Source organism: Bos grunniens, chromosome 8 (assembly GCF_055505025.1).
Source record: "Bos grunniens cultivar Pamir isolate PY7600 chromosome 8, Bosgru_T2T1.0, whole genome shotgun sequence".
NCBI classification, from domain to species: domain Eukaryota; kingdom Metazoa; phylum Chordata; class Mammalia; order Artiodactyla; family Bovidae; genus Bos; species Bos grunniens.
The window spans coordinates 30,627,711-30,651,944 of record NC_141172.1 but is presented as its reverse complement, the minus strand read 5'-3'; the positions used below and the strand labels follow the sequence as shown (position 1 = coordinate 30,651,944).

The following is a 24,234-nucleotide window of genomic DNA, read 5'->3' as shown; positions in this document are numbered from 1 at the left end:
GTAAAGTTCATGATCTTTTAACCAAATTTTGAGAAAGAAATTCTTTTCTAAGTATCAGTATTGCCCTCTCAAACTACTTCTTGCAACATATAGAACACAAGCCCAGGAAACCATACAACAGGTGTCCCAGCTCAAATCTTCAAAACCCTGAGAACCATTCCCAGAGACCTAGGAGTCTAGGTTAGGATGCCAAATATATAACTTTCTGCTGGCTTTAATATACTCGGTTTATCTAATCTGTTCCTAAAATTTCAGGATGTGGTTGAATAATTGCTTCCTTCATAATTTCTACAATAGAATTCTTCTTAATGATGGATACTTAGAGAACCTAAACATGTATTAATCCAACTATTAAAAATATAGAATTACTTTTATTAAACATTGTAAAACAAGCTGAAATTCCTATAAATCTTCATAATGTACCAAAACATGAATCACTTATTTTCACATTATTTAACATTATCATATCTAGAAAATAATTACATTTGTCTTTTTTGGGTTTTGCTTATAAGCAGATAAATAAATGTACAACTGAATTCATAGTTTCCAAGCTGTATGTTATAGACCATAAAATACAACTATTGGAGCATAATAAAAAAGTTCTTATTTTTATGAAACTCCTCAGGTTTCACTATTTCAAATAAGAGTGTGGTCTAATTATCCATCTTCTTGGATGTCTGAATGACAATGTCAGAGTTACTGAGAATGATGATGATCATTATTAATCTTTGCTAAGCCACCTACATATTGATTGAAGAGTCAAAGGAACATGTCACTGTCTCATGGTCTATTGACTCAGGATTAGAGGTCAGATCAGAAGGGAAGAGTGATGTACTGGTGAGAAGCAAGAGATTTAGAAAATAAACTGTCACTCATGAATTCTAATGGAGCAGTTTCTGTATTTGTAGAAATGCCACAAAAAATAGAGTACATAACATGAAGAAAGAAGCATGACTCCATGCTCAAAAAAGCTAATGGTAGGGTTAACATTATAAATGTCAATATATGTCAATACCATTTCTAATTGCTATCTTGCTTTTAATTACTTTCTCATTTGCCTTCTGCCATCTTATTATTCTCTCCTCATATTCACTGAGAAGAGACAACCTTCTTGTTGAGGACAACCTTCTTAAAGCTATTTCTTTGTTAGTGTCAACACAGTAAAAATGTCTAACATGTTTCCATCTAGCTATTAATTGAAACTAAATTGCTTGCGCTAATAAGTAAGAGCTCTCCTTCAGTTCAGTTCAGTTCAGTCACTCAGCTGTGTCCAACTGTTTGCAACCCCATGGAATGCAGCATGCAAGGATTCCCTGTTCATCACCAATTCTCAGAGCATGCCCAAACTCATGACCATTGAGTCAGTGATGCTATTCAACCATTTCATCCTCTGTTGTCCCCTTCTCCTCCTGCCTTCAGTCTTTCCCAGTTTCAGGGTCTTTTCCAGTGAGTCAGATCTTCATCAAACAGTGAAGTTTTAGCTTCAGCAACAGTTCTTCCAATATTCAGGACTGATTTCCTTTAGGAAATCAGTTGGATCTTCTTGCAGTCTAAGGGACTGTCAAGTGTCTTCTCCAACACCACAGTTCAACAGCATCAATTCTTCAGTGCTCAACTTTCTTTATAGTCCAAATCTCACATCCATACATGACTACCAGGAAAAACCATAGCTTTGACTAGATGGACCTTTGCTGGCAAAGTAATGTCTCTTCTTTTTAGTTGTTGTCTAGGTTGGTCATAGCTTTTCTTCCAAGGAGAAAGCATCTTTTAATTTCATGGCTGCAGTCACTGTCTGCAGTGATTTTGGAGCCCAAGAGAATAAAGTCTGCCACTGTTTCCATTGTTTCCCCATCTATTTGCCATGTAGTGATGGGACCAGATGTCATGATCTTTGTTTTTTTGAATGTTGAGTTTCAAGCCAGCTTTTTCACTCTCCTCTTTCACTTTCATCAAGAGGCTCTTCACTTTCTGCTATAAGGGTGGTGTCATCTGCATATCTGAGGTTACTGATATTTCTCCCAGCAATCTTGATTCCAGCCTGTGCTTCATCCAGTCCAGCATTTCACATGATGTATTCTGCACATAAATTAAATAAGCAGGGTGACAATATACAGCCCTGATGTACTCCTTCCTCTAATGGGAACTGGTCCATTGTTCCATGTCTGGTTCTAACTTGCTTTTTAACCTGTATACAAATTTCTCAAGAGGCAGGTTAGGTGGTCTGGTATTCCCATTACTTTTAGAATTTTCCACAGTGTGTAGTGATCCACACAATCAAAGGCTTTGGCATAATCAATAAATCAGAAGTTGGTGATCTTCTGGAACTCTGTTGCTTTTTCAATGATCCAGTGGATGGTGGCAATTTCATCTCAGATTCCTCTGCCTTTTCTAAAACTAGCTTGAACATCTGGAAGTTCATGGTTCAGGTACTTTGAAGCCTCACTTGGAGAATTTTGTGCATTACTGTGTGCGCCTGTGAGATGAGTGAAATTGTGCATTAGTTTGAACATTCTTTGGCATTGCCCTGCTTTGGGATTGGAATGAAAACTGACCTTTTCCAGTCCTGTGGTCACTGGTGAGTTTTCCAAATTTGCTGGCATATTGAATGCAGCACTTTTACAGCATCATCTTTTAGGATTTGAAATAGCTCAGCTAGAAAGTCATCACCTCCACTAGCTTTGTTCATAGTGATGCTTTTTCTCCTGTACAATGTCAGTCATGAACCTCTGATCATAGTTCTTCAGCACTCTGTCTATAACATCTAATCCTTTGAACTATTTGTCACTCCCACTGTATAATCATAAGGGATTTGATTTTGGTCACACCTGAGTGCTCTCATGATTTTCCCTATTTTCTTCAATTTAAATCTTAATTTTGCAATAAGGAGTTTGTGATCTGAGCCACTGTCAGCTTCCAGTCTTGTTTTTACTGACTGTATCGAACTTCTCCATCTTTGGCTGCAAAGAATATAATCAATCTGATTTTGCTATTGACCATCTGGTGATGTCCATGTGTAGAGTCTTCTCTTTTTTTGTTGGAAGAGGGTGTTCACTATGACCAGTGCATTCTTTTGCCAAAACTCTGTTAGCCTTTGCCCTGCTTTATTCTGTACTCCAAGGCCAAATTTGCCTGTTACTTCAGGCATGTCTTGACTTTCTACTTTTGCATTCCAGTGCCCTATGATGCAAAGGACATCTTTTTTTCGTGTTAGTTCTAGAAGGTCTTTTAGGTCTTCATAGAACCATTCAACTTCAGCTTCTCTGGCATTAGTGGTTGGGGCATACACTTATTACTCTGATACTGATAGCCCTCTGGGACCCTTTATCTTCAGAACCAGGCCTGAAACTTGTGGGTAACTCAGAGTCTGACCCCTTCAGGAGTTAGTCTATTAAAAAGGCTACATTATTGTAAGAAGTGAGATAATTAAAAAAAAAAAAAAGAAGGCAGTAGGTTCAGTGTCAAGGTGACTCTGTGTCGTAGTGTGAGTTCAAGATTCTAATCACTGAGATTCTGACTGCAGAGTTCAAATCCTACTCCTGATCTGTCACTTAGGAAGGTTGCTTAGTTTTCCTGAGTGTTGCTCTTTTTTAACCAGTTTTTTAAAAAATGTGTTTAATAGTAATACTTAATCACATCAGGAAGCTTCCACAAGCCTCTTATCCTTATTCATCAGAGGGCAGACAGAATGAAAATCACAGTCACAGAAAACTAAGCAAACTGATCACATGGATTACAGCCTTGTGTAACTCAATGAAACTATGAGCCATGCCATGCAGGGCCTCCCAAAGTGGATGGGTCATGGTGGAGAGTTCTGACACAATGTGGCCCCCTGGAAAAGGGAATGGCAAACCACTTCAGTATTCTTTCCTTGAGAACCCCATAAACAGTGTGAAAAGGTAAAAAGATGTGACACTGAAAGATGAATCTCCCCAGGTCAGTAGGTACCCAATATGCTACTGGACATCATTGGAGAAACAGCTCCAGAAAGAATGAAGAGACTGAGCCAAAGTATAAACAACACCCAGTCGTGGATGTGACTGGTGAGGGAAGTGAAGTCCGATGCTGTAAAGAACAATACTGCATAGGAACCTGGAATGTTAGGTCCACGAATCAAGGTAAAGTGGAAGTGATCAAACAAGATGGCAAGATTCAACATCAACATTTTAGGATTCAGTGAACTAAGACTGTAATGGGTGAATTTAATTCAGATGACCATTATATCTACTAATGTGGGGAAGAATCCCTTAGAAGAAATGGAATATCCCTCATAGTTCAGATGACCATTATATCTACTAATGTGGGGAAGAATCCCTTAGAAGAAATGGAATAGCCCTCATAGTCAACAAAAGAGACCTCTCCTTATATAGGTTCTAACCAGTTAATCAGTATTTCTTTGCACCACTTTTCAAGGAAAGCCTTCTGCTTTAGCCAAGTTGGGATATACCTGTCAAACTTCACATGGTTTACTTGGAGTACTGTGTCTTTTTATCACCAATTCCTCAAAATGTAGTTCAGCGCAATGGCTTTTCTGATGCTTTCTAGGTCAGACCATCCTGAAAAGACTTACCCCTTTGATAATATCTTAAGCAAACTTTTTCTAACACTGATAACTTGGCACATGGCATCTTTATGGGAGCTCTTTTTTTGAGGAGTGTACAAAGTATTTGGAAAGTATTTTATTATAATGTTTGCCAATATTATTATTAATACACACATGAATAATCTTTAATAGAACATAATATGATTCCAAACAGGAAAAGGGGTACGTCAAGGCTATATATTGTCACCCTGCTTATTTAACTTTAATGCAGAGTACATCATGAGAAACCCTGGGCTGGAAGAAGCACAAGTTGGAATCAAGATTGTCAGGAGAAATATCAATAACCTCAGATATGCAGATGACACCACCCTTATGGCAGAAAGTGAAGAGGAACTAAAAAGCCTCTTGATGAAAGTGAGAGAGGAAAGTGAAAAAGTTGGCTTAAAGCTCAACATTAAGAAAACTAAGATCATGGCATCTGGTCCCATCACTTCATGGGAAATGGATGGGGAAACAGTGGATACAGTGTCAGATTTTACTTTTGGGGGGCTCCAAAATCACTGCAAATGGTGATTGCTGCCATGAAATTAAAAGATGCTTACTCCTTGGAAGAAAAGTTATGACCAACCTAGATAGCATATTCAAAAGCAGAGACATTACTTTGCCAACAAAGATTCGTCTAGTCAAGGCTATGGTTTTTCCTGTGGTCATGTATGGATGTGAGAGTTGGACTGTGAAGAATGCTGAGTGCTGAAGAATTGATGCTTTTGAACTGTGGTGTTGGAGAAGACTCTTGAGAGTCCCTTGGACTGCAAGGAGATCCAACCAGTCCATTCTGAAGGAGATCAGTCCTGGGTGTTCATTGGAAGGACTGATGCTGAGGCTGAAACTCCAGTACTTTGGCCACCTCATGCAAAGAGTTGACTCATTGGAAAATACCCTGATGCTGGGAGGGATTGGGGGCAGGAGGAGAAAGGGATGACAGAGGATGAGATGGCTGGATAGCATCACTGACTCGATGGACATGAGTTGGGGTAAGCTTCAGATGTTGGTGATGGACAGGGAGGCCTGGCGTGCTGCCATTCATGGGGTCGCAGAGTCAGACACTACTGAGCAACTGAACTGAACTGAACTGAACTGAATATGGTAAAGTTGAAGTACTGGGAACACAGCATTTGGAATGAGCAGTCCGAATTCTAATGTCATTCTGTGGCTGCTGAATCACATACTCCTGAACTAAATATCCCTAATCTGGGAGAAAATAAAATAATATCCCATTGTCCTGAGGACCCAATGATATAATGACTACACTGCGTTTGAAAAGCATGAACTGTAAGTTGGAGATCAAAAAGTAGAGTTAAAATACTATGCGGTCTTAAAGTATTTTAAAATCTACAAGGCAATTTAGTTTTCTCAACACTGATGTTCTCAGGGAAATATTTATAAGCAGAAATTTTGTAAACAAAACCTGAGTTTAATTGATCTAAGATATATAATTAACCCTCTCCCTCCCCTGGTCTAATAATACTTTAAATGAAAATGGGGATTATAAAAGGCAAACACAAAGTAAAATCATTTCTGCAAAAGCAAATAGACTTTCACAGTAGTTGGAATAGACAAGCAGTGATGAATCTTTAAGAAAACTGTAGCCAAATGATATAGGTCTGCTTTAAGCCATAATCTGTAGAATTCCAGTAAGCCCATAACTTTGAGCACCAGGACCAATCAAGAAGTCCCAAGGATTAGGAGTTGATTATCAGATGGAAACTGTTATATATATTATAAAATGGATAAATAACAAGGTCCTACTCTATAGCAATTTCCTGTGACAAACCATAACGGAAAATTATATGAAAAAGTGTATTGTATATATTGATATACATATCATACAACTTAAACAATTTGCTGTATAGCAGAAATTAACACAACACTGTAAATCTACTATCCTTCCATAAAATAAATTGAAAAAAAGAAAAAAAAGAAGCTCCAGACGTTGCCCAACAGTCCAAGGAAAAACCAAGGTGATGGACAATCGTCCCAGCAACATTTCACAGTAAATGCTGTCATCCACAATCCACAGATGAGAGGTACAAGCCAAGGACACACTGCCAGAAAGGGAAGGAAAAGAAATTTGATCCAGGTTCAGCCTAGATAGTCTATGCTCTTTTGAACCCAAAGGTGGGCATTCTTTCAGAGGTGAGTCAGCCTTCCGCTGATTCTGGGAGGCTTGCTCTCTGGGAGCTCTGCGTGTGAATACAGTGATACATTCCCGTGGATTATTTGGGAAGAATCTATGACAGTTAATCTTGTGTTCAAAGGACAGTCAATCATTTGACAGGTGAAAAAGATCAAGGAAAGATGTAGAGGTAGAAATGACAAGGCACATACATGCAGCAATACGTGGGACCCCCTTGTTTTTACAAGGCAACTTGCAGTAGAAAGAAAAACCAAATGAAGTCAGATATCATCTTTGAGTTTCAGTGTCCTCATGTATAAAATGAAGACAGCAATTTTGTGATTACTAAGTAGGAGGCAATATTATAAAGAAAACAGCACAGTTATTAATACTAATGCATAGTAACGCCCATGGGCTCCTAGTTTCCTTTGTTTTCCCCCATTACCTTCCTCCCTAACTATGTCTCTGTACCTGGATCAATTTACAGAATTTAGTATTACTAAAGTTTGGATAACTCTAGAGTAATTTTTTCAACATTAGAAAAATAAGTATACTGAAATTGGATAAAAGCTGCAATCTGGTCTTCTTTTAGCTAGAATTATGACATTATTTGAGTCAGTTCTTATCTCTATGACTCATCTTCATCTATAAATAAAGAATGTTAGATTAGATACCTTTACATCTTCAAGCGGCAGCATGCTATGTCATCCTCACAGGTATTTCTCACAAGCAAAATGATTTCATTATGAAACACATGGAGCCTCTTTCGGTCCAAAGCCCTTATCAAATCATTTATCATGTTTCTGAGATTCAGTCCATTTTTTTCTTGCATGCAAATATACAGACAAAAATTATGAGTTTACACACGGTGCATAATATACAGGTGGATTTTCTGAGAAGTGAAAGAAGCTCAAACTTCAAGATCTCTCACTTATGTGGATACCTCCCAAGTTCCTAGGAGATTTTAATGCTTGTGGAAATCAACAGATTAAAATTTGGAATTCATTGTGTGTTTTCTTCTTAATTCTAGATAAACATTAACATATGTACCTAATTTTAATTATAATTTCTTACTATTCTTTAAAAGAACCATCCAGATTTTAAAAGATCGAGAACCATCAGAATTTGGATTTGCCCTGTCTTGTTATTGCCTAGCAACTTGACATTCCTTCTTGAAATGTCCCATTAGAAAAATAAATAAGTAGAGAAGATAAAATCCCATACATATATGTATAAGTTATCTTAAAATACACACTAAAATTTAAGAGAAAATGAAATAAACATATTGTATACACAAACTATTTTTGCATTAAGTTGTAAAGGATAGGGTGAGATTTGTCTTGTTTGAGAATATATTTTATCATTTAAAAACTTTTTTACCATAGTAATCATTAAACATTGTTTATTTTCAATTGCTAAGTAAACAAAAGTATCTCTTAAATCTATTTGAAAGTAGGATGATGCTTAGTTCTAATTTCACTAATTCTAAGAGACATGTTTTTACACTCAATTTAACATTTCCTAATTGATGGTGAGTTGGCAGTAATGATGTAGTTGTCTTTACTTATACATGTGAATACTTGACAAGTACATCAGATGTCAGAACAGACAAGTATAACTCTTTGCTGCTGCAGCTGAGTCACTTCAGTCGTGTCCGACTCTGTGTGACCCCATAGACGGCAGCCCACCAGGCTCCCATTCCTGGGATTCTCCAGGCAAGAATATTGAATGGGTTGCCATTTTCTTCTCCAGTGCATGAGGTTGAAAGTGAAGTCACTCAGACGTGTCCAGCTTTTCGCGACCCCATGGACTGTAGCCTACCAGGCTCCTCTGTCCATGGGATTTCCCAGGCAAGAGTACTGGAGTAGATTGCCATTGCCATCTCCAATAACTCTTTGAGTTTTCAGTATATGGATGTTTTAAGAATCATTTGAAGAAGGATTATAATTCCAAAGTATTCTTTTAAAATCTTCCATAATATATTCTGGCATAATTTTTAAATGTTGTGTTTATATATGTGGAAAATAGTTAAGTGGTTCCTTTACAAAGTTACTCAAAGAATTATCAAATGACCCAGTTATCTGAATTCTAGACATATATCCACAGGACATAAAAAGAGATTTTAAAAAAGCTTGACAATGCATGATAATAGCAGGATCACTCTAAAAAGTCAAAGGTAGAAACAACCTAAGTATCTAACTGATAAATAGATAAGCAAACTAGGGGATATGCATACAATATAATATCAGCCATGAAAAAGAATGAAGTCTGGATACATATTACAATCTTGATAAAACTCAAAAAACACTATGTGAAATTAAAGACAACAGACACAAAGGTCACATATTATATTATTCCACTGATTCAATTTATATCATATATCCAAACTAGCTAAATCGATGGAAACAGAAAGCAGGTTGCAGTACCAGGGACTAGAGAAGCCAGAGGAAAAATGGGGAGCAACTGCTTAGTGGGTTCAAGTTTTGTTTGGGCGTGATTAAAATATTTTGGAATTAGATAGGGGTAGTGGTTATGCAACATTGCCAAGATGTCAAACATGGAATTGCTCACTTTAAATAGCTAATTTATGTGATGCACAATTAAAAAGAAAAGTGCCAGTATTAAAATATTGATGGCTTAGAATAAAACCCTGGAGACAAGAGAGAGAACTACCTTAAAATTGTTGCTTCAAAAACTTTCATTTTTGAGAAGATAATACTATGTGGAAAAACATGAATATGAACAACCCTGAGCAGAAAACAAATGCTTGATATGATTGCTAGGAAGCTTTATAAAGACCTTAACTAATTCCTTAATTTACACATTCTGTTTTATCTGTATACAAAAATGATAAATAATATAAATGTATGTCTTGGGCTCTGACCAAAAGAATGAGATGAAAATATTGCATCATAGTTTCATGGCCAGCGCTTTTTTTCCATATTAAGTAGAACACAGATAAAAATGTACCTTTATAATCAGTGGCATCTTTAGCTCAACGAAATGCAGTATAGTACACTTTGAAGACAGTATTTGTTAGTTTACGAGTCCTGTACCAGAGGAAGGAAGTACCGAGGAGGAAGTAGAAAGATGTTAGGCAAGGCAGCTTCAAGCTGTAGCTATAAAGGATGAATTAATTCTAGAGATCTAATGTGCAGGATGGTGACTTCAGTTAGTACTAGTGTATTATATCCTGGAAACTGGCTGAGAGAGTGGATTTCAGGTGTTCTTGCCATGTACACACAAAAAAGGTAAGTGCAATGGCACCCCACTCCAGTACTCTTGCCTGGAAAACCCCATGGACGGAGGAGCCTGGCAGGCTGCAGTCCATGGGGTCCCGAGTTGGAATGACTGAGCAACTTCATTTTCACTTTTCACTTTCATGCACTGGAGAAGGCAATGGTAACCCACTCCAGTGTTCTTGCCTGGAGAATCCCAGGGATGGGGGAGCCTGGTGGGCTGCCGTCTATGGGGTCACACAGAGTCAGACACGACTGAAGTGACTTAGCAGCAGCAGCAGCAGCAGCAACAGTAACCATTTCCCATGCTACTAAGGACATGCTTAAAATCTGCATGCTAGGCTTCAGCATTATGTGAACCAAAAGTTTCCAGATGTCCAAGTTGGGTTTAGAAAAGGAAGAGGAACCAGAGATCAAATTGTCAACATTCTCTGGATCATAGAGAAAGCTAAGGAATTCTAGAAAAACATCTACTTCTGTTTCATTGACTATGCCAAAGCCTCTGTGGATCATAACAAACTGTGGAAAGTTCTTAAAGATATGGGAATATCAGACCATCTTATCTGTCTCCTGAGAAACCTGTATGTGGGTCAAGAAACAACAGAACCCTGTATGGAACAACTGATTGGTTCAAGATTGAGAAAGGAGTATGACAGGGCTGTCTGCTGTTACCTTGTTTGCTAATCTATACACTGAGCACATCATGAGAAATGCCAGGCTGGATGAGTTACAAGCTGGAATCAAGATAGGCAGGAGAAACATCAAAAATCTTAGATATGCAGATTGCTAAGTCACTTCAGTCGTGTCCGATTCTGTGCGACCCCAGAGACAGCAGCTCACCTGGCTCAGCCATCCCCGGGACTCTCCAGGCAAGAACACTGGAGTGGGTTGCCATTTCCTTCTCCAATGCATGAAAGCAAAAAGTGGAAGTGAAGTCGCTCAGTCGTGTCCTACTCCTAGCAACCCCATGGACCACAGCCCACCAGGCTCCTCTGTCCATGGGATTTTCCAGGCAGGAGTACTGGAGTGGGGTGCCATTGCCTTCTCTGTAGATATGCAGATTATACCACCCTAATGGCAGCAAGTGAAGAGGAACTAAAGAGCCTCTTGATGAGGGTGAAGCAGTTGAGTGAAAGAGATGGCTTAATACTAAATATTAACAAAAACTAAGATCATGGATTCCAGCCCCATTACTTCACGGCAAATAGAAGGGGAAAAGGTAGAAGTAGTGGCAGATTTCCTCTTCTTGGGCTCTAAAATCACTGCAGACAGTGACTGCAGCCATGAAATCAGAAAACAATTGCTTCTTGGCAAGAAAGCTGTAACAAACCTAGACAGTGTGTTGAAAAGCAGAGGCATTACTCTGCTGGCAAAGGTCCATATAGTAAAGTCTGTGGTCTTCCCAGTGGTCACATACGGTTGTGAGAGCTGGATCACAAAGAAGGCAGAACACCAGAGAACTGATGCTTTCAAACTGTGGTGCTGGAGAAGACTCCTGAGAGTCCCTTGGACAGCAAGGATATCAAACCAGTCAATCTAAAGGGAAATCAACCCTGAATATTCAGTGGAAGGACTGATGCTGAAGCTGAAGCTCCAGTATTTTGGTCATCTGATGGAAATTGCCAGCTCATTGGAAAAGTCCCTTATGCTGGGAAAGACTGAGGACAGAAGGGGAGAAGAGGGCATCAGAGGATGAGATGGCTGGATGGCATTACCAATGCAAGGACATGAACTTGGGCAAAGTTTGGGATATGGTGAGGGACAGGGAGGCCTGGTGTGCTGCAGTCCACAGGGTTGCCTAGTCAGACACAACTGGGTGACTGAACAACAGTAATCATATCACTCTGCATATTTGTCAAAACATCATATTGATCACCTGAAACACATATAATTTTTATTTATTAAAAAAGACACCTGGGTAGTAATTGGCAGATGGAAACATAAATCAAGTATTTCTCTCCTGAGTATTCCTCTCTGGACATGGATGAGCAGACACTTTGGAAACAAAATTTTGGTGTAGGTGGGGCCTAAACTAAAAATGTTATTATGAAGCGTGTGCTCTGCATTTTAGTTTATATGAAAACAGCTAACAGTCTTGTGCCTCTGTCACAGCACTGATCACATTCTAGAATTTCCTCTACCTTAATCCTTATTCAGTCATCTAGTCTTATAAAATGAAAGAAGTGAAAGCGAAAGTGTTGATCACTCAGTCATTTCTGACTCTTTGCAACCCCATGGACAGTACTCAACAGGCTCCTCTGTCCAAGGGGATTCTCCAGGCAAGAATACTAGAGTGGGTTGCCATGACTTCCTCCAGGGATCTTCCCAACCCAGGGATCAAATTCAGGTCTCGGGCATTGCAGGCGGATTCTTTACTATTTGAGCCACCAGGGAAAGTATATGCTAAGTTAGCCTAGAAAAGTTTAACCCCAATGAATGCAGTCAAATGTTTATTAATATTTGTAAAGATTCAAAATGCAAATTATTGGTCTCCTCTTAATGTCAGTTAGTTATTGCCTAATTAGATATTCATAAATAAAAATTTACTTAATGTAAACTGCTTATCATCTATTTTGATTTAATTGAAAACCTATATATAAACTAAATATCAATCTAAATGGCATAAGGGCCATAATCTTTTTAGCTGCTAGTATAGTCTGAGTTTGTATAGTGTTTAATATCAGTATCACATAAACTACTAATACTATATTTATGACTGGATAGCCTGGCATGCTGCAATTCATGGGGTCCCAAAGAGTCGGACACGACTGAGCGACTGAACTGACTGAATGATACTACAGCTAACTCAATAACATTGAAACGTTACTCAGCTTCTCAAAAATGTCACTTTAAATAGGGTAGTTGAGCATGTACAGCAAATAATTGGTTTCAAACACCCACTATTTAACTGTTGCCTTTTGGGTATACAATGCTTATTATTCTGAAACAGTAATTTAAAGTGCCAGAGTTTTATAATGATCATATATAGCACACACCAAAGTAAGACTTCTGAACACAATTTACTTAAGAGTATCAATTTATTCTATGGAACATCACAGATATATCTCAGTTATCATTGAAATATTTAAGAATTTTTTTGTAAAATGATTTTAAACTTAATATGGCTAACTGGATTGTGCCATTTTGTCGAAGTTTGTCTCAAATTCTGTACTTCAGAGGAAATAGGGACTTGATAACTCAGGAGACAACTCATTGTTTTCCCTCCAAATCTCAGCAGTTTTAATGTTTGCATTTATTTTAGAGAACACTTTTTCTACTTTGATTGACCCATTTCTGATGTTTCTAAATTTTGGTCTGTTTGATAATTCATCTGCTTGCTGTGCTTAGTTAATTTTGGGCTTCCCTGGTGGCTCAGTGGTAAAGAATCTCCCTGCAATGCAGGAGCCGCAGGAGACATGGGTTCGATTCATGGGTTGGGAAGATCCCCTGAAGGAGGGCATGGCAACCCACTCCAATATTCTTGCCTGGAGAATTCCGTAGACAAAGGAGCCTGGCAGGCTACAGTCCATATGGTCGCAAAGAGTTGGACATGACTGAAGAGATCTAGCATACATGCAAAGTAATTTTATCTTTGTTGATTATAGTCATATTCATAGAAAATGGACTTTTTCATTATTTAACAAGGTAAGGTTTTTAAAAATGTGTCTCTCAAATGGGCACCTTTTCCTCATAAGCTAATAATAGATTACAGGACTACTTACTAACAAGTTCATATCTTTGCTCAGTTTGTGTGTTTAACATAGGAGCCATAATAAAATTAACTGAAGTAGAGCCACTTTGATAGTGATACAATTATACAAACAGTAAATTCTTATATGTTAGAAATTAATCATATGGTCTCTCAACTTCAGGCTTTCATGCAGTTTACTTCTATGTAGTTCTATGTGGTTTTACAAATTTATTTTCTCTTCCACAATCACTTTTCACTCATTTATAGATTTCTTTTCTCTCTGTAATGGTAAAGCGAAGGGCACTTTAACCTCTTTGGGATCAAAGCGTCATTTTCTTCTTTGAATTCAGATGAAAACTGATACCCCACTGTGAAGTGTTACGAATCTTCTACTGAAAGTCCATTATACATGTCCTTAGGAATTGGGAAAGAGATGAACTTATTATTTAAGTTATTCCAAATTCCCTTGGGATGTAATAAACTTAAACTTCCACAGCTCTACTTTTTCTTTCAAATCTAAGTAAAAATGGAGATCTTTAATTAAGAAACTGCTCGAAAAGAACAGAGGAAGGTAACCCAAACAGTTCTTTCCTATCTTCTCCTCTAACACTTTTTAAATAAACATTAAAACTTGAAGATTCTATCAGTTCAAGATAATCCTCTTTAAATGAATAGCTAAATTACAGAATGTTTGGCTGCTGTTTCAAATTTCTTTAGTAGAAATTCCATTGATTTCAAAGTTACTATAAATGATAAGAAATAAGTTTTATATGAAAATATTCAAAATCTAGATATTAATTGACAATTAAGATATCTTAAATGTTAAATTTTCTTAATATGGCCCCAATCCATGTATGTTTCCCTCAATCCATGTATGTTTCCCTCTATAGCTTCAACATCTTCTATCAATCTGCTCATCACAATAAATAACGATTGCAAATTATTGTTTTTATATAAGAACTGTTATAGACAAAATGAAAGATACATAGAACATTCTACCTTAAAGTGGACTTTTTGAATTGATAGATACTAAATACATACTTGTGCAACTTCAAATTTTTTTAATGTATTATTATTTATTTTTTTTAAAGTCTTTTGGGTCATTAAGCCTGATAGCTACAATTGCAAAGTGGTCTACCAATATCTTTTTGCAAAGTAAATATGGACAATTATGAGCAGAGGACTTCCGGTTCAGTTCAGACCTTGGAAGTTATCACCTACAGCCATTCAAGTGGACAAACTGTAATACAATGATGTTTTGAGATCCATTGAGGTACTAAGGTTTCAGGCCAAACTGCCAACTAAAATCTAGTGACATGAGTGTATTCAGAGAATCACAGCCAAAATATGTAAGCCTGGAGAAGAAACCAATACACCAAAAGAGGAAGGAACATTTATACATTATGTTCAATGAATTATTGAAGTTGAATACAAATTAGAATGAAAGTGAGAAATGCCCGTGGATCAAAATATCAGAAAGGCCACTACACTCTGATGGGATTCACCTTAGGAAACCTACCAGTTTCCTGAATATAATCTTCACTGAAGATTATAACAAATTTTTTAAAATTCCCTCATATCTCTGGCAGGGGAAGAGGAAGAAGAATCATCATGAAATATCCAAGAGCCTAAAATTAAGGGCCTCAAACCACAGATTTAGGAGCTCAGAGAACACCCCTCAGGATGAATACTAATTTTTTTCTAATCTTACACATATGTATAATATAGTCAAACTGCTGCTGCTGCTGCTAAGTCACTTTAGTCGTGTCTGACTCTGTGCGACCCCATAGATGGCAGCCCACCAGACTCCCCCGTCCCTGGAATTCTCCAGGCAAGAACACTGGAGTGGGTTGCCATTTCCTTCCAGTGCATGAAAGTGAAAAGTGAAAGTGAAGTCTCTCAGTCGTGTCCGACTCCAGTGATCCCATGGACGGCAGCCTACCAGGCTCCTCAGTCCATGGGATTTTCCAGGCAAGAGTACTGGAGTGGGGTGCCATTGCCTTCTCTGATAGTCAAACTACAAGATATCAAAGACAAAGCAAAAATTATTGAAAGAAGAGAGCGAGAAAAACACCATATCTATGGAGGAGCAAATATTATAAGTTCAGTAGACTTCTACTCAAAAATCATTCAAGGACAAAGAAAATAAAGCAAAACATTTAAATTACTGAAAGAAAAACTACAAAATTTGAATTCTATTTCCAGGAAAATTATCCTTCAAAAGTAAAAGAGAATTAAAGATATTCTCAGACCCCCTCTGCCCCCAAAAAATACTGAGGGAATTCATTGTCAGCTGATGTGAGCTATGTTAAACAAAGTTCTTCAGGCAGGAGAAAATGATACAGGTCAGAAACATACAACTACCTGGAAATCAGAGAATGAGAGAGCACCAGAAAAAAAAATAAACAAGGAAAATATATTTATCATTCTTACAGAATTAAAATAACAATTAATTGGAAAAAATAATAATAGTTGAATAATATATATATATATATTTATAAGTGAAAATAGTGAAGTAATGTCACAAATGGTATGAGGTAGAAAATTGAAATAGTGTTATAAGTCATCAGCATTACACATATAATATTATTATATTTGAAGACAGATTTCCAGTAGTTTAAAATATGTATTGAAAACTCTAAGTTAACTTCTGAACAAATTAAAAATAAGTAAAAATTTATATATTAAGAGTGAGATAGAATTGAATCATATCAAAGTTTCAATTAAAACCAGTTTGGCAGAAAAAGAGTGTGAAAAAAGATACCAAGAAAACAAATGTAATAAGTAGACAACAGAAAGACATGGTAGGCATTAACTATACCAATAATCAATTTAAATGTGAATAACATAAATACAGCTACTAAAGCCTGATATTCTAAAAAATATTTTTAAGTTATCAACTCTATATTAATTAAAATAATCAGTTTTAAATATAAATGGCCAAGTAAGTTACAGAGAAGAGATAGAGAAAGTTATACCAGGCCAATACTAACCAAAAGAAAGCTGGAGTGGCTATATTAAGTTTGCATAAAGGTGACTTCAGAAACAGGAAGCCTGACAGAGATAAAAGGAGCATAGTTAATGATAAAAGTGTCAGTTCCCCAAGAAAACATAGCAATCTTAAATGTGTATGCATCTAACAACAGAGCATCTAAACATGTGACCCAAAAACCGAAAGAAAGCAGGGAAAAAATAAAACAAACACCCTATTATACTTAATTGCATCCCTTTGTGAGTAACTGATGAATCAAGCAGAAAGAAATCAAAGATATAGATGGCCTGAACAGGTTTATAAAAAATGAGTGAACTGATATTTATATATTCATCCAACATCGAAGTATCCATCCTTCCCAAGCTTCCATGGAATATTCAGGGAAATCAGTTTTTGCCCACAATGGAATAAAAGCTATATATCTTTAACAGAACTTTGGAAAATTATTAACTAAATGCGCACCAATTTGATAATTTATATGAAGTGGACCAATTACTAGGAAGCCAGAAACTACCAAAAAGTCACACCAAAAAAATAGATAACCATACGCATAATTTAATAAATAAATGATACTAACAATGAATAACCTTCCTAATAAAAGGCAGCAAGTACAGATGGTTTCCTTGATGAATTCTACCAAATATTATAGGCAGAAATAATAGCAATTTTCTGCGATTTCTTTCAGAAATTAGAAACAGAAGGAATACATCCTAACTCTTCAAAAGAAAGCTGGTATGGCTTTAAGTTCACACAAAGCAGACCAGAATAAGAAGATTATCAGTCAGAGAAGGACATTACATAGTGATAAATATATCAATTCTCCAAGGAGATTCTAGGGCAGCATTACCCTAATATTAAAGCCAATAAAGAAATTACAAGAAAAGAAACTACAGACCGGTATCTCTTGGGAATAACATATGCAAATATCAGCAGAATATTATAAAATTCAAACCAACAATATATAAGAAGAATTCCACATCACAAGCATGTTTATCATATGCATGCAATGCTGGTTTCACATGAGAATCACCCAGTGTTTTCCAGCACATCAACAGGCTAAAAAGAACTCTTTAACTATATTACTTGAGACAGTAACCACCTGACAAAACCCAACAGCTTTCATGATAAAAACCTTCAGCCAACTTGGATGTAAAAGAACTTCCTCAACTTGATAGTGAACATGTACCAGAAAACCCTATAGCTAACATCATACTCAGTGGTGAGAAACTGGATGCTTTCCTCTGAGATTAGGAACAAGATAAGAATGTCTGCTCTCATTTTTATGTTGACAATATACTGAAATTCTAGTGCAATTAAAGAAATTGAGCATACAGTTTGGAAATAGAGAAAGCCATGCTTGAATACATAGAAAATCCCAAAGGATCTATCATTTAACCTTATTTGTCTCCATAGAAGTTCTATCTCCGAATAAAGTCTTCATGGGATTTGGTGCTTTAACATACACATTTTGGAAGACATAAACATTCAGTTTTTAACAATCAATAATGAAACTTTGAGATTTGAAATTTTAAAATACTACTTAGAAACAAAATAATGAAACAGTCAGATACAAATCTAACAAAATATGTTCAGAATACACCTGCAGAAAACTATACAATACTGGTGAAAGAAATCAAACATTTTCTAAGGATAAATGGGGAGATAATTTATACTCATTTATTGGAAGATTTACTTTTGTTAGAGGTCAGTGGGTCACAGGATGGAATGCAGGATGTGGCAAAATATTTAACTGTATTACAAATGTGAGACACAGCCTCAGTGAATGATGTAAGGGGAAAGAAGCTTACCTAAGTAACTACAGAAATGAGTGGACCCTATAATATTAAAAGCAAAAAGAACAGTATATAAGCACTGTATTCTCGCTGAGTTGTTTCTCTTGGAGGTAAGGGTTGACAATTCTGAAACCAATATAGATGCATAGCAGAAGTGAACAATTAGGTAAACAAATGCCAGATGTTTGGAGTCAGATTTTGTACTATTGGAGTAGAAGGTTCTACCAAGAGGAAGACAGAGTTATCCACATGATAATGGATTATAATCTGAGACATCTGTATGAACTCATGATTAACTTACAGATGGGCATACATATAAATATTCATTGTTGTTCAGTTGCTCAGTCGTGTCTGACTCTTTGTGACCGCATGGACTGCAGCATGCCAGGCTTCCCTGTCCTTCATCATCTCCTGGAGCATACTCAAACTCATGTCCATTGAGTCGGTGATGCCATCCAACCATCTTGTCCTCTGTCATTCTTTTCTCTTCCAGCCATCAATCTTTGCCAGCATCAGCATCTTTTCTTCCCATGAGTCAGTTCTTCACAAGCCAAGGTACTGGAGCTTCAGCATCAGTCCTTCCAGTGAATATTCAGGATTGTTTTCCTTTAAGATTGGCTGGTTAGATCTCCTTGCATTCCAAGGGACTCTCAAGAGTCTTCTCCAACACCACAGTTCAAAAGCATCAATTCTTCTGTGCTCAGCCTTCTTTATGGGCCATCTATTTCCTTGTTCCATCAGCAGAGAATGCCTAGCAGCAAGAGTATCTCAGTAATAATGAGCAACCTAGTGTGCATAACTTGTTTTCAAACACTCTTCTCAAATAAGAGGAATTGGGGTTTCTGGGAGTGTGGCTAATTCTAGGACTGTAACAGTAAATATACAAGATGACCCTAGAGCAACTTGTGTGCTGAAAACTGAGGTTGTATTCATAAACACCATAAGGGAATATCAAGGACATTTGGGAATCAACTAAACAGGACTGTGGTTAGTAATGTTTCAGTTAAACATCTGAGTTAAATCTAAATAGCTGTTGATATAAATGAAAGTGAAAGTGAAAGCTGCTCAGTTGTGTCCAACTCTTTGTGACCCCATGGACTCTATGGGATTCTCCAGGCTAGAGTACTGGAGCAGGTAGCCATTCCCTTCTCCAGCAGATCTTTCCAATCCAGGGGTCAAACCCAGGTCTCCCGTATCGCAGCGGTATTCTTTACCAGCTAAGCCACAAGGCAAGCCCAGGTGTTGATATTCATGGTTGAATATAAAATAGAAGTGGAATTTGGGGGCTTCTCTGGTGGTCTAGTGGTAAGAGATCCACCTGCCAATGAGAGGGAGATGGTTTCAATATGTGATCTAGAGAGATCCCACCTGTCACAGAACAACTAAATCCGCATATCACGACTACTGAGCCCACACACTGCAACTATGGGAAGCCCATGCACCTAGAACCCATGCTCTGCAGAAAGAAGCCACTGCAATGAAAAGTCTTTGCCCTGCAAAGAAGACTAATCCCCCACTTTTCACAAATAGAGAAAGCCCACACAGCAATGGTGACCTGCTGCTGCTGTTAAATCTCTTCAGTCGTGTCCAACGCTGTGCAACCCCATAGATAGCAGCCTACCAGGCTCCCCCGTCCCTGGGATTCTCCAGGCAAGAACCCTGGAGTGGGTTGCCATTTCCTTCTCCAATGCATGAAAGTGAAAAAATAAAGTGAAGTCGCTCAGTCGTGTCCAACTCCTAGCGACCCCATGGACTGCAGCCCACCAGGACCCTCCGTCCATGGGATTTTCGAGGCTAGAGTACTGGAGTGGGTTGCCAGAGCAACCAAAAATAACATAAATAAATCTTTTTTAAAATTCTGAAAAGCACTTTTAAAAAAAGAACCTGTTTAAACTTAAAAAAATGGAATTTTCTACTGATATATATATTACACAATAATAATATATTAGTATAAATAATAAAAAATATGATAGTTTATTAGCAGAAGTTATTGAATTGTCTGGAAAATAATGTATAAAGATAGAAAGCTTAAGTATAGCCATAAAATTCAAAGAAGCCATTAGCATAATTTTAAACACCAAATGAATCTTTTGAAACATTGGATTTCTTCCAAATACCACTTATAAAGCATGCACAGATATAGATACATAGACAGATTCATTGATAAACAGATGATGATAGTGAGTGATCGATAAGTATCTTTTCTGAAGCAGCTGTGTAGTAGAGTAAATACGAGTTCTATATCAAAGAAAATTGGGTAATATTTTTAACATGCCTCTTTTCCCACCCCAAACCTGCCGACTATCCTGCTAGTGATGGTTCTTAGAATTTGAGAATAACAATGCAATAAGGCAAAAATTCTTTAATTGTCCGAATCTTGGGATAGAAACATTACCACTAAAAGACATGAGAATTCTGACCTGAAATCTTCTCTGGAATATAGTAGGGGAACAAGAATTTCAGGTTGTGTTTAAGCATGAGATTATTGGTTAATAAATAAATTGATCAAGTTATTTCTGAATTGGCTAAACTAAGTTTTCAGTTATTTCTCAGAAACAAATGTTTGAGATTTAAATTAAAAAAGGTTGTTTCAGGATAATAAATATATTATTTTCCTGCCAATCCTGAGGATTCAGCTACTTGTAAATGATAAATCATAGGTTTACACTTTATTCAGGTAACATAGTGGAAATAAAAGTTTAAATAAATAAAAGTTTAAAGTTTAACTAAAATAATTAAAATATTTTTTCTCTTAATATGGGTGAATACATATATACCAGAAAATTTTGACAAATATCATACTAATCTATTTTTTTAAAATATGGCTCTGAGGTGTGTTTTTTTTTTTTTTTTAATATCATTCTGGTTATTCTCTCCAGATGTTTTCCCTTGTTCTCTACACAGTAAACTGTATTTCCTCTTAAGAAAGGCCAGACACAGGAGTGTGGTTATGAACCATAATCCTTACACTAGTATTTTATTTTCCTATTCTGTTTTGTTTTATGCAGGTTTGAAACTATAGCAGATCACTTGAAATGCTCTTATTCAATTGTCTACCTTGTATATTTTAAAAGCATCATGCTTGAAATTGATGGATTAATCTTATGTCTTTTCCCCAAGTTTAAGGCCACATAGACAAAAGTAAATTAAGAAAATTTTGAATAGCTTTATTCCATAAGTAAAAATAGGATAGACATTTGACACCTTCTTCCAATCTTTCTCAGAGGAGGAACACTAACCTTCTACAGTCTGTAATTTGTTTTCAATAGGTGATTTAATATCATAAATATCTATATTTTGAATTTCTTTTCTATCAGAATTTGTTTCCTGTCCTTCTTCCTTTTACATAAAGTGTTCATTCATTATACGAGTTTCCATTTCTGAGCAGAATTCAACATTTTGTCAAAGCATTTCTGGGACTAGTGAATTACTTGAAGTGGAAGTCATAAAAAAAAAAAAGAGTTTTTCGGTTTTCTTTTCCTATAAAAATAGGAGTTTAGTCTGCCATTTATAACAGTGGGCTTTTACTTTCCATTTGAGGAAAAAATAAATGCAATAGGCAATGGAGTGAAGGGTATATTTAAGAAATATTAACTTTTAATAGTTATTTTAAAAACTGCATTGAAATTTCCAATTACATTTTCATAATATACCTTTATGTCTTTATGGAAACTCTCTTTCACTTTGCTATGTCCTTCATATTGATATGTGCTCAGAAAAAAAACAGCTGACAAGTATACATGAAAATAGGCTACATAACAAGACAGAAAATATAGAAACTCACCAGAAAATGGTAAAGGAAGAAAAGCACAGTATAAGACATCAAAGCTAACTCTAAACTCAATCCCAGAAAACCTGACAAAACGTCACGTGTCAAGTTTCTGTTTTAAGAGCTTACTGTAATAAAAAGTGAAGCTAGAATTTTAGTCCCACTAAACTTACGTATATATATTTGAAACAAAAATTATTCTATCAAACTTTGTCACCAAGGGGAAAAAAAACAATTCAGAAGGAAAACAAAATTAATTCAATGTCTGGATATGAAAATGTAGGTATGTGCTATTGAAAAAATAGGTGATGATTGTACTATTGCAAAATAATGAAATTTTTTTTTATAATCAATAGCTTTATAATCACATTTTATATTTTTAAATCATCAGTCAGTTCATTCGCTCAGTCTTGTCCGACTCTTTGAAACCCCATGGACTGCAGCACACCAGGCCTTCCTGTCCATCACCAACTCCCGGAGTTCACTCAGACTCATGTCCATCGAGTCAGTGATGCCATCCAGCCATCTCATCCTCTGTCATTCCTTCTCCTCCAGCCTTCAAACTTTCCCAGCATTAGGGTCTTTTCTAATGAGTCAGTTCTTCACATCAGGTGGCCAAAGTATTGGAGTTTCAGCTTCAATATCAGTCCTTCCAATGAACACTCAGGACTGATTTCCTTTAGGATGGACTGGCTGGATCACCTTGCTGTCTAAAGGACTCTCAAGAGTCTTCTCCAGCACCACAGTTCAAAAGCATCAATTCTTCACCACTCAGCTTTCTTCACAGTCCAACTCTCACATCCATACGTGACTACTGGAAAAACTATAGCTTTGATTAGTGGGACCCTTGTTGGCAAAGTAATGTCTCTCCTTTTTAATATGCAATCTAGGTTGGTCATAACTTCATCAGTGATTAATGCAAAAAAAAATAGAGGAAAACAATAGAATGGGAAAGACTAGAGATCTCTTCAAGAAAATTAGAGATACCAAAGGACCATTTCATGCAAAGATAGGCACAATAAAGGACAGAAATGGTATGGACATAACAGAAGCAGAAGATATTAAGAAGAGCAGGCAAGAATACACAGAAGAACTGTACAAAAAAAGATGTTCATGACCCAAATAATCACCATGGTGTGATCACTCACCTAGAGCCAGACATCCTGGATTGTGAAGTCAAGTGGGCCTTAGGAAGTATCACTAGGAACAAAGTTAGTGGAGGTGATGGAATTCCAGTTGAGCTATTTCAAATCCTAAAAGAAGATGCTATGAAAGTGCTTCACTCAATATGCCATCAAATTTGGAAAACTGAGCAGTGGCCACAGGACTGGAAAAGGTCAGTTTTCATTCCAATCCCAAAGAAAAGCAATGCCAAAGAATGCTGAAACTACCGCACAGTTGCGCTCATCTCACACGCTAGTAATGTTCAAAATTCTCCAAGCCAGGCTTCAACAGTATGTGAGCAATGAACTTCCAGATGTTCAAGCTGGTTTTAGAAAAGACAGAGGAACCAGAGATCAAATTAGAATGTTGGAACCAGAGATCAAATTGGATGTTTGACCAGAAATTCAACATCCATTGGATCATTGAAAAAGCAAGAGAGTTCCAGAAAAACATCTATTTCTGCTTTATTGAATATGCCAAAGCCTTTGACCATGTGGATCGCAACAAACTGAGGAAAATACTTAATGAGATGGGAATACCAGACTATTTGATTTTCCTCTTAAGAAATCTGTATGCAGGTCAGGAAGCAACAGTTAGAACTGGACATGGAACAATGACTGGTTCCAAATAGGGAAAGGAATACATCAAGGCTGTATACTGTCACCCTGCTTATTTAACCCATATGCAGAGTATATCATGAGAAATGCTGTGCTGGATGAAGCACAAGCTGGAATTAAGATTGCCAGAAGAAATATCAATAACCTCAGACATGCAGATGACATCACCCTTATGGCAGAAAGTGAAGAACTAAAGAGCCTCTTGACGAAAGTGAAAGAGGAGAGTGAAAAAGGTAAAAACTCAACATTCTGG

The 24,234-nt window shown here is 36.8% G+C and overlaps 1 long non-coding RNA gene across 27 annotated transcripts in view; it reads right to left on the bottom strand.

Annotated features, from left to right (window-relative positions):
- LOC147366889 (uncharacterized) overlaps positions 1–24,234 on the bottom strand; it is a 1,020,561-nt gene that overhangs the window by 326,366 nt on the left and 669,961 nt on the right. The window contains exon 6 of one of the 27 annotated variants that reach the window (XR_015169130.1): positions 18,332–19,749. The exons of the other annotated variants lie outside the window; for them this stretch is intronic. This is a non-coding gene — a long non-coding RNA (uncharacterized LOC147366889). Of the gene's footprint in view, positions 1–18,331; positions 19,750–24,234 lie in introns of those variants that run through there. 27 annotated transcript variants of the gene reach the window in all.